This window comes from Pseudorasbora parva, chromosome 2 (assembly GCF_024679245.1).
Source record: "Pseudorasbora parva isolate DD20220531a chromosome 2, ASM2467924v1, whole genome shotgun sequence".
In the NCBI taxonomy this organism is placed as follows: Eukaryota; Metazoa; Chordata; class Actinopteri; order Cypriniformes; family Gobionidae; genus Pseudorasbora; species Pseudorasbora parva.
Window position 1 is genome coordinate 3183773 of NC_090173.1, and position 10879 is coordinate 3194651.

At 36.4% G+C, this 10879-nt stretch overlaps 1 long non-coding RNA gene across 1 annotated transcript; it reads right to left on the reverse strand.

Moving 5' to 3' along the window:
- Positions 1-6231: 6231 nt before the first annotated feature.
- Positions 6232-10583, reverse strand: LOC137090563 (uncharacterized). The gene is made up of 4 exons (XR_010907898.1): positions 10455-10583; positions 10329-10353; positions 10192-10224; positions 6232-6259 (listed from the first exon to the last, which is right to left on the reverse strand). It is a non-coding gene; the product is annotated as an uncharacterized lncRNA (long non-coding RNA).
- Between the last annotated feature and the right edge of the window lie 296 nt (positions 10584-10879).

The following is a 10879-nucleotide window of genomic DNA, read 5'->3' on the forward strand; positions in this document are numbered from 1 at the left end:
TGCAAATGTTGAGGGATTGAGTTGTATGGCGATACCAGACTAGCCAACCTGATTGTCCACTAATTGTCATTTTTTAATTAATTTTTTTCCCTCTTCTTGTGTAAATTTGTAGAATGGATGTTTTCTATTTAATTTCTATTTTATCTCTGGGCAATTTAACATACTGGGGTTTTATTTTGCAGTGGGTGACCATTCTGTGTTTTTGTGTTGTTCTGTTGATTTGTTCTTGGGGGTTGTTATTTTTATTTTTTTTATTATTTTTTTAAATTAATTAATTAATTAATTTAAATTTATTTATTTATTTATTTTTCAAACTATTACTATTATTCTGTATCTGATTTCATTTATTATTATTATTATTATTATTATTATTATTATTATTATTATTATTATTATATTTTTTATCAGTTGTTCTGGACACTGTTTTGACTCACAAATTGTTACCTCTTGATTCTGTTATGTCACTGAAAAATCAATAAACAAATGTAAAAAAATAAATAAATAAAAAAAAGGAGTTCTGTAATTTCTTGCTTGTATAATGTGGACTTAATAAAGTGTGTATATTCTCTTCACTGTATCAGAGTACTCATGCATTAGTGATCTTTCTGCCATAACTGAGTTATTTACAGTTCAGTAACACCTCAACCTTAACCTTCATGAGGCATGGATAGATTATGCTGTGGAGTTTATTGATTCTTGTTGGTTTTTATTTGTGCTGCTGAACTGAATTTTTGCTTCAATTTTATCAAGTAATATTGAAATCTTTATTTTATCAAAAATCTTTATTCTAAAATAATAATCAGAACAGGAGTATGACCGACTTGATGAAATGAAACAAACACTCGAGTCATTACTTTACCTCAGTTATGATGTACAATGTTACAGTTATTTTCAATCAATCACTCATTAATTTCTTGAGAATGATATAATTCTTCATTAATTATGAATGGGTTTGTTTTCACTTTAGAATACTGTTCCAGGTTCTAAGTAACTACTTGAGAACTATTTGGTAATTCTTTTTTAATGACTCATAGGTTCCCTGTATTCTCATTTTCCCCTCAGTCATTGCCTTAAATACAGAAATCATTTGGTATCACATAAACATAAAATGCCTGAGCCATGTTGGCAAGGCACTTAGATTGGGGATGGGATTCCGTCCTGAACTTCTGGTTGCACTCATGAATCTCTGTGTACTCTTTCACTAGAATTGTTTTCTCTGATTTAATGCTGCAAGAACTGCAACATTATAGCGTGGGGACACACACAGACAGAAACATTAATCGGCACATTTGCGAGTGAATGTAAATGAATATTTACATATAGTACACATAACAGTAGTACATTTATCTAACAACATTAGTACTAAAGAAGAAGAAAGGGCCTCGATCTGATACTGTGCATCACTGTTAATTAGTAGTTACTTAATAGTTATTCCTCGTGAAGCTGAATTAGTAGTTACTTAATAGTTATTCCTCGTGAAGCTGAATTAGTAGTTACTTAATAGTTATTCCTCATGAAGCTGAATTAGTAGTTACTTAATAGTTATTCCTCGTGAAGCTGAATTAGTAGTTACTTAATAGTTATTCCTCGTGAAGCTGAATTAGTAGTTACTTAATAGTTATTCCTCGTGAAGCTGAATTAGTAGTTACTTAATAGTTATTCCTCGTGAAGCTGAATTAGTAGTTACTTAATAGTAGTTCTTAAGGAGGCATGACTGAATTGAATAGTTACTGATTAACTAATTGATACTTAACACAATTAAAAAATGCTATTACATATTGATTAGTTAACACTCATTCCTTAGTAGTTAATATTAGTGACTTGAGTGTTAATGAAGAATTATTCATTAGTACTGCAGTAACTCTTTATTAGTTATGCATTAAGTAAGAAACAGTATTCTAAAGTGTTACCCGCAATTACAGCAATAAACAATATCATTTCTTACTCTGGCATGGATAAAGATGACTTTATAATGTAAATTCACAGTAACACAAGAGCAGTACAACTCTTCATCTCCTTCACTGAACATATAACCAACCACTTCTTTAAAATAAACTCTTTCTTTAGGGGAAAACAAAGGAATTAATTGACTTACTTTTAAACAAAATGAACAGGATGCACAGAATGGGTTTAATTCACTACAAACAATACAAGAAAAGAAATCAAAGGCATACAAACAATTCATCAATAAACATTAACAATATCTGAGTGAATAACCTGTGAATATATGTCAATATCAATGATTAAATATTCTATCCAAACAATTCAAATAAACCAATTCAAACAATAATGACAAAACTCACTTAGCGCTTCGTAAGGAAAGGACTGAAAGCACATGGTTGGGTGTCCATTAAAGCACACACACACACACACACACACACACACACACACACACACACACACACACACACACACACACACACACACACACACACACACACACACACACACACAGGAAGGGAGTGAGGTCTACTTACAGACCTTAACCAGGTCGTGGCATACGTGGCAAAGCCATGTTATAGTCTATGCATTGACGTCATTGAAACGTGCGTGCTTCGTGCACTGTGTATGTTGTGAGCATGCGTACAAGAAAAAATAAATAAAGTGTGAAGTGTGGTCTATCTGATTTTTCTCCCATGAATAAATTAATCACCTTGGTGACTGTGATATGCGATAGACTGCTGCAGAGATGTCTAACGCTACAGTTTGTGTGTTGCGTTTCCTCTGGTTTCTTCTGCTTGCCTGTATATAATGTGACTTCTATCCTGGTCCTCAATATCACCGTCTCTGAACATTATAGGTGCACTATGCAGGATTTTTGCAGTAAAATATAGATAAACAGAGCTGCCTCATAATCATGACCAGAAATGCAGAAAGGGCGCCAGCGACTGTGTCTCTTCATTATAACAATCGCCCCAATGGCCTCGCTCTGCTCCTTTACGCTCGCTCCTACTCTGCTTCACACTACAGTAACGTTAATAATCTCATCCATCAACATGATTTCTGCAAGAGTCCTATCCCGATTCTTTCCCACCAGCTGTGAGGTGAAGAACACATGTCCCAAGATTCTGGGTGCGTCTCAATCAGCTCCCTAATTCAGTTGTCAGGGCACTGATCAGGGAGTCAGCCCATTGACTTTTGTCCTGATCAGAGCTCTGACTAGTAAACTAGGGAGCTGATTGAGACACAGGCCCTGCGTCCCAATTCACATACTATCCATCCTAAATAGTGTTCGAAAATAGAATTAGTATGTCCCAAATCGTAGTATGTTGAAAAGAGTATTCCAAAGATTCCCGGATGGTTTATTATTTCCGGTCCGAATTCACAGTATGGATCGATGGGCACTCTAACGGCTGATATTGCCCACAACCCATTGCGAGTTGGACGAGGATTCGATTAGAACTACAAACGCGGATAAAAAGCGTTAATAAACTACAAACATGAAGGATGTGCGAGTTCGACGGTTAAGTAGAGAAGTTTAGATAAAGGGGTTTGAGTGACCAACTATCAATATTTAACTTGACAAAAATCTATTTATTCAGTGTTGTCCACATTATATTTCACATGCAGCAGCATTGAGAACTTTTGAAATGACACGTTTGGCCATTAACTTTTAAATGCATCATTATATTTAAACTGCAAACACACGAGGAGAGTCTCTGCATTAAAGATCCACAAATGGAAGATCAACGAGCGGCTCCATTTCTCTCCGATACGGCAGGAGATTAAACTGAATGTGAAGGATTTCAACTGTGACGAATCTGACGATGATTGACAGAGCAGATAAACGGTGACGGGATGCACGTAACTAAGCGACAGAGTCCGTTAAAGATGGCGAAGTAGTATGTCCCGAAACTTGCATACTTTTCTGCTACACACTCAAAAGTATATACTTTTTCTTCACAAAAAGAGTACATACTTTTAGGACGTAGTATAAGTAGGCGAATTGGAACGCAGCACCAGTCTAACTTCAAACCTGGAGCCATCAAACTACACCTTTGTTTTGAACAGGCGCCCTCTAGCGGATGGAGTTACATAGTGCAGCTTTAAGCCACATTAAGCATTTCTCACATTGACCATTTTAAATTGTTTAAGAGATTGTAGAAGAGCTACAAAAACAAATGCACAATGGATGTTGTAACAAAAAAGGGTTTTTATGACAGGAGGGTAACTGCAGGTTTCACCAAGTTAAATGTCAAACTTAAGACCTTTTTATATAGCCTATATATAGCTCTGGAAAAAATTAAGAGACCACTTACACTGAGAAATCAATGAAATCAAAGTGGTCTTCATTTTTCCCAGATATATATATAAACATATTTGTAAAAATTGTGCATGTTTTTTTCATTCAGAAGAATGCCCTATTTACTATATTATTATGTTAGATGTACAATAGTTACACAAGGCAATAAAACAAACAAAATTCATATATTCATAGAAATGCTACGCTGGATGCCAGCCGAACTCAGCCCCGCCCACAATTTTTTTAGATCGGGCAGTTCGGTCTGGCCTTGCTCCATAGAGGAGTAATTATCTGAAACTGTTCGGACCAATGAGATCACCAGGACGATGATGGACAGATGATAAACAGTAACGTAATCATCACATCATCAAAAGGGCTTGGATTATATTTGTTCAGATCTTAAACAGAGAGCTTATTTGTATATGCATTCACCTTCACAATTTCTCTCAGAAATGATGATCATGTTAGGTAAGTACTCTGTGTATCATTAAATTCGATTAAAAGATTGTTTATTTCAGCGCACGTGCAGACAGGGTTGCCAAGTTTTTACAACAAAACCCGCCAACTACTAGCCCTAAACAATAGCTTCTCGGGGGGTTCTCCGGGGGAAAAATGCCATTTGGGGGGTAAAATGTGTGTTATTTTGGTATGGTTGCTGCTAAAATTCACACTCATGGGTCTATATATCACATAATAGTCGCTTCAACCCGCGGACATAGAAAACAACCGTGGAAAAATCTGCGGACTTGGCAACACAGTGCAGTTAAGCTAAGTTAAGTCTGTTGACATTTAACAATGCGTCGCTTCGCTGCTCTGATTGGTTGTAGGTCTATCTAATTAAGGTCTTTCCTGGTTGGGTTGAAACACGCCCCATAATCACAGCCCAATGGAGCAGTTTCAGACTCATTTTCTGACTAGAGCTGAGTATGACCACGTCAGGCTATAGAAATGCATATATTATAGACAATATTTCACCTTAAGACCAACAGTGATGCGCAGATTCAATACTGACACGTCCCAAACTTTTTTACACATGACATAACCGTAAATATTGACATAATAATGTGTGTGTTTGATCGTTCAAGGGCAATAAGCCTAGAAATAGAACACATATGATATACTTGCATGAGCAAACATGTGTCAGTACCAAATTGAGTTCAGGGTTTACATCGCTTATATTCATTCTTTTTTTCGTGCTACCAGGCACATAAGACCTAGGACTCAATATTTCAGCACATATTTGAGGCCTAAAATTTTGATTTTGAAATGTAAGACTTTTTAAGACCCCGCGGGTATCCTGAGGAGACATCAAGCATCAGTGAATTTCAGCAGAAATAAAATGCAAAAAAGAACAGATATTTCTGGTAAGAGTCTTGTTTTTTAGGGTGGTGGAGAGGTTCTGATGTGTTCAGTTGCTTCTTGAAGCCCGTATGGAGGTCAGCAGATCATTTCACAAGAGAGGCGGTGAAGGGTCTGGAAATCCACTTTGTGCTTCGTTTCAAAGGAACGTCTTCAAAGTTTGAGTAGAAATGAAACATAAGTCATGATGTGGATTCAGACGTAAGTCTCTGAAGTCTTTAACTGCTGAGATTCCGGCACTGAATGAGGATTATCACAGCTGTCCTTCGTCTGTGTCCTAGAGTCACACCCACATCGGACCGCAGAGAGAAACTGATTATTATGCATCATTATATCTCATAGTATCAGACTGTCATGCTTCTCTAGCTTTACATGGTTGAAATGCTGTGATCTGAATAACATGAGCTCCTGAGATTTACTGACTGAACTGATATTAGTCTCACCTGAAGATCTTTTTACACCTGAAGATCCTTTTACGCAGCATAAAACGGAGAAACGCCAGAACAATGATGATGCAAAGAGTCACAATCCACCAGAAATGATCTATACAAGCCATACAATATAAAATCAGCTGATCGACACAAAAAACAACACAACACAATCAGCTGATCAACTCAATCAGTGAACCAAGAGATGGAGTCACTTCATCCAGATCATCTTTAAAACACACAATGATGACAAATATCAGACAATATGAGCCTGTTCACACTGAAACTGGATTGAGTCTCAATCAGCTCTGAATCAGTGTTTTATTAGTGAATCAGACACTCGTTTATCAGCTGAAACTGGATTGAGTCTGAATCAGATCTGAATCAGTGTTTTATTAGTGAATTAGATACTCATCTATCAGCAGAAACTGGATTGAGTCTGAATCAGATCTGAATCAGTGTTTTATTAGTGAATTAGATACTCGTTTATCAGCTGAAACTGGACTTAGTCTGAATCAGATCTGAATCAGTGTTTTATTAGTGAATTAGACACTCGTTTATCAGCTGAAACTGGATTGAGTCTGAATCAGATCTGAATCAGTGTTTTATTAGTGATTAGACAGACGTTTATCAGCTGAAACTGGATTGAGTCTGAATCAGATCTGAATCAGTGTTTTATGAGTGAATTAGACACATGTTTATCAGCTGAAACTGGATTGAGTCTGAATCAGATCTGAATCAGTGTTTTATGAGTGAATTAGACACTCGTTTATCAGCTGAAACTGTATTGAGTCTGAATCAGATCTGAATCAGTGTTTTATTAGTGAATTAGACACTCGTTTATCAGCTGAAACTGTATTGAGTCTAAATCAGATCTGAATCAGTGTTTTATTAGTGAATTAGACACTCGTTTATCAGCTGAAACTGGATTGAGTCTGAATCAGATCTGAATCTGTGTTTTATTAGTGAATTAGACACTCGTTTATCAGCTGAAACTGGATTGAGTCTGAATCAGATCTGAATCAGTGTTTTATTAGTGAATTAGACACTCGTTTATCAACTGAAACTGGATTGAGTCTGAATCAGAACTGAATCAGTGTTTTATTAGTGAATTGGACATTCGTTTATCAGATGAAACTGGATTGAGTCTGAATCAGCTCTGAATCAGTGTTTTATTAGTGAATTAGACACTCGTTTATCAGCTGAAACTCGATTGAGTCTGAATCAGCTCTGAATCAGTGTTTTATTAGTGAATTGGACATTCGTTTATCAGATGAAACTGGATTGAGTCTGAATCAGATCTGAATCAGTGTTTTATTAGTGAATTAGACACTCGTTTATCAGCTGAAACTGATTCAGATCTGATTCAGACTCAATCCAATTTCAGCTGATAAACGTGTGTCTGATTCACTAATAAAACACTGATTCAGGTCTGATTCAGACTCAATCCACTGTTTTATTAGTGAATCAGACACACGTTTATCAGCTGAAACTGGATTGAGTCTGAATCAGATCTGAATCTGTGTTTTATGAGTGAATTAGTCACTCGTTTATCAGCTGAAACTGTATTGAGTCTGAATCAGATCTGAATCAGTGTTTTATTAGTGAATTAGACAGACGTTTATCAGCTGAAACTGGATTGAGTCTGAATCAGATCTGAATCAGTGTTTTATGAGTGAATTAGACACATGTTTATCAGCTGAAACTGGACTGAGTCTGAATCAGATCTGAATCAGTGTTTTATGAGTGAATTAGACACTCGTTTATCAGCTGAAACTGTATTGAGTCTGAATCAGATCTGAATCAGTGTTTTCTTAGTGAATTAGACACTCGTTTATCAGCTGAAACTGTATTGAGTCTGAATCAGATCTGAATCAGTGTTTTATTAGTGAATTAGACCGACGTTTATCAGCTGAAACTGGATTGAGTCTGAATCAGATCTGAATCAGTGTTTTATTAGTGATTTAGACACTCGTTTATCAGCTGAATCAGATCTGAATCAGTGTTTTATTAGTGAATTAGTAACGCGTTTATCAGCTGAAACTGGATTGAGTCTGAATCAGATCTGAATCAGTGTTTTATTAGTGAATTAGACACTCGTTTATCAACTGAAACTGGATTGAGTCTGAATCAGAACTGAATCAGTGTTTTATTAGTGAATTGGACATTCGTTTATCAGATGAAACTGGATTGAGTCTGAATCAGCTCTGAATCAGTGTTTTATTAGTGAATTAGACACTCGTTTATCAGCTGAAACTCGATTGAGTCTGAATCAGCTCTGAATCAGTGTTTTATTAGTGAATTGGACATTCGTTTATCAGATGAAACTGGATTGAGTCTGAATCAGATCTGAATCAGTGTTTTATTAGTGAATTAGACACTCGTTTATCAGCTGAAACTGATTCAGATCTGATTCAGACTCAATCCAATTTCAGCTGATAAACGTGTGTCTGATTCACTAATAAAACACTGATTCAGGTCTGATTCAGACTCAATCCACTGTTTTATTAGTGAATCAGACACACGTTTATCAGCTGAAACTGGATTGAGTCTGAATCAGATCTGAATCTGTGTTTTATGAGTGAATTAGTCACTCGTTTATCAGCTGAAACTGTATTGAGTCTGAATCAGATCTGAATCAGTGTTTTATTAGTGAATTAGACAGACGTTTATCAGCTGAAACTGGATTGAGTCTGAATCAGATCTGAATCAGTGTTTTATGAGTGAATTAGACACATATTTATCAGCTGAAACTGGACTGAGTCTGAATCAGATCTGAATCAGTGTTTTATGAGTGAATTAGACACTCGTTTATCAGATGAAACTGGATTGAGTCTGAATCAGCTCTGAATCAGTGTTTTATTAGTGAATTAGACACTCGTTTATCAGCTGAAACTGGATTGAGTCTGAATCAGATCTGACTCTGTGTTTTATGAGTGAATTGGACATTCGTTTATCAGCTGAAACTGGATTGAGTCTGAATCAGATCTGAATCAGTGTTTTATGAGTGAATTAGACACTTGTTTATCAGCTGAAACTGGATTGAGTCTGAATCAGATCTGAATCAGTGTTTTATTAGTGAATTGGACACTTGTTTATCAGCTGAAACTGGATCGAGTCTGAATCAGATCTGAATCAGTGTTTTATTAGTGAATTAGACCGACGTTTATCAGCTGAAACTGGATTGAGTCTGAATCAGATCTGAATCAGTGTTTTATTAGTGATTTAGACACTCATTTATCAGCTGAATCAGATCTGAATCAGTGTTTTATTAGTGAATTAGTAACGCGTTTATCAGCTGAAACTGGATTGAGTCTGAATCAGATCTGAATCAGTGTTTTATTAGTCAATTAGACACTCGTTTATCAGCTGAAACTGGATTGAGTCTAAATCAGATCTGAATCAGTGTTTTATTAGTGAATTAGGCACTCGTTTATCAGCTGAAACTGGATTGAGTCTGAATCAGATCTGAATCCGTGTTTTATTAGTGAATTAGACACTCGTTTATCAGCTGAAACTGGATTGAGTCTGAATCAGATCTGAATCAGTGTTTTATTAGTGAATTAGACACTCGTTTATCAGCTGAAACTGTATTGAGTCTGAATCAGAACTGAATCAGTGTTTTATTAGTGAATTGGACATTCGTTTATCAGATGAAACTGGATTGAGTCTGAATCAGCTCTGAATCAGTGTTTTATTAGTGAATTAGACACTCGTTTATCAGCTGAAACTGGATTGAGTCTGAATCAGATCTGACTCTGTGTTTTATGAGTGAATTGGACATTCGTTTATCAGCTGAAACTGGATTGAGTCTGAATCAGATCTGAATCAGTGTTTTATGAGTGAATTAGACACTTGTTTATCAGCTGAAACTGGATTGAGTCTGAATCAGATCTGAATCAGTGTTTTATTAGTGAATTGGACACTTGTTTATCAGCTGAAACTGGATCGAGTCTGAATCAGATCTGAATCAGTGTTTTATTAGTGAATTAGACACTCGTTTATCAGCTGAAACTGGATTGAGTCTGAATCAGATCTGAATCAGTGTTTTATGAGTGAATTAGACACTCGTTTATCAGCTGAAACTGGATCGAGTCTGAATCAGATCTGAATCAGTGTTTTATTAGTGAATTAGACACTCGTTTATCAGCTGAAACTCACCTGAGTTTGGAGTTGCTGCAGTTTCATTCCTCACTGAAAAACACATTGACAATCATCAGAAGATTGAGTTCAACACAGAGTTTGATCTGAATCAGGATCTGAATCAGACTGATGTGTTTGACTGAAGTGTGTCTCACCTCTGAACAGTGTCTCGTATGTGAACTGAAATGAAAGAGTGAAGCATTAGAGCAGCATTTATAGAGTTGATGAAGGATTAAATATGAAAACAGATGAATGATGAGAGAGAGATTGAGTTGATTTACTCCAGAAGAATGACAGATGATCTCATGACTCAGATTCACACAGTGAGAAGAGACGAGACGATCAGATGAGACGGATATAACAGGATCCATCAGTTTGAGTGGATTCGCTGGATCTGCTAACAGATGCCTGTCCTGAACAAACACAAGACAATCAGATCATCTGTGTGTGTGTGTGTGTGTGTGTGTGTGTGTGTGTGTGTGTGTGTGTGTGTGTGTGTGTGTGTGTGTGTGTCCATGTGTCCAATTACATTGTGGGGACCAAATGTCCCCATAAGGATAGTAAAACCTGAGATCACCAGCTAGCGATCCCCACTTTTCAAAAGGCTTATAAATCATACAGGATGAGTTTTTTGAGAAAGTAAAAATGCAGAATATTTCCTGTGATGGGAAGATTTAGGGGCAGTGTGTGTGTGTGTGTGTGTGTG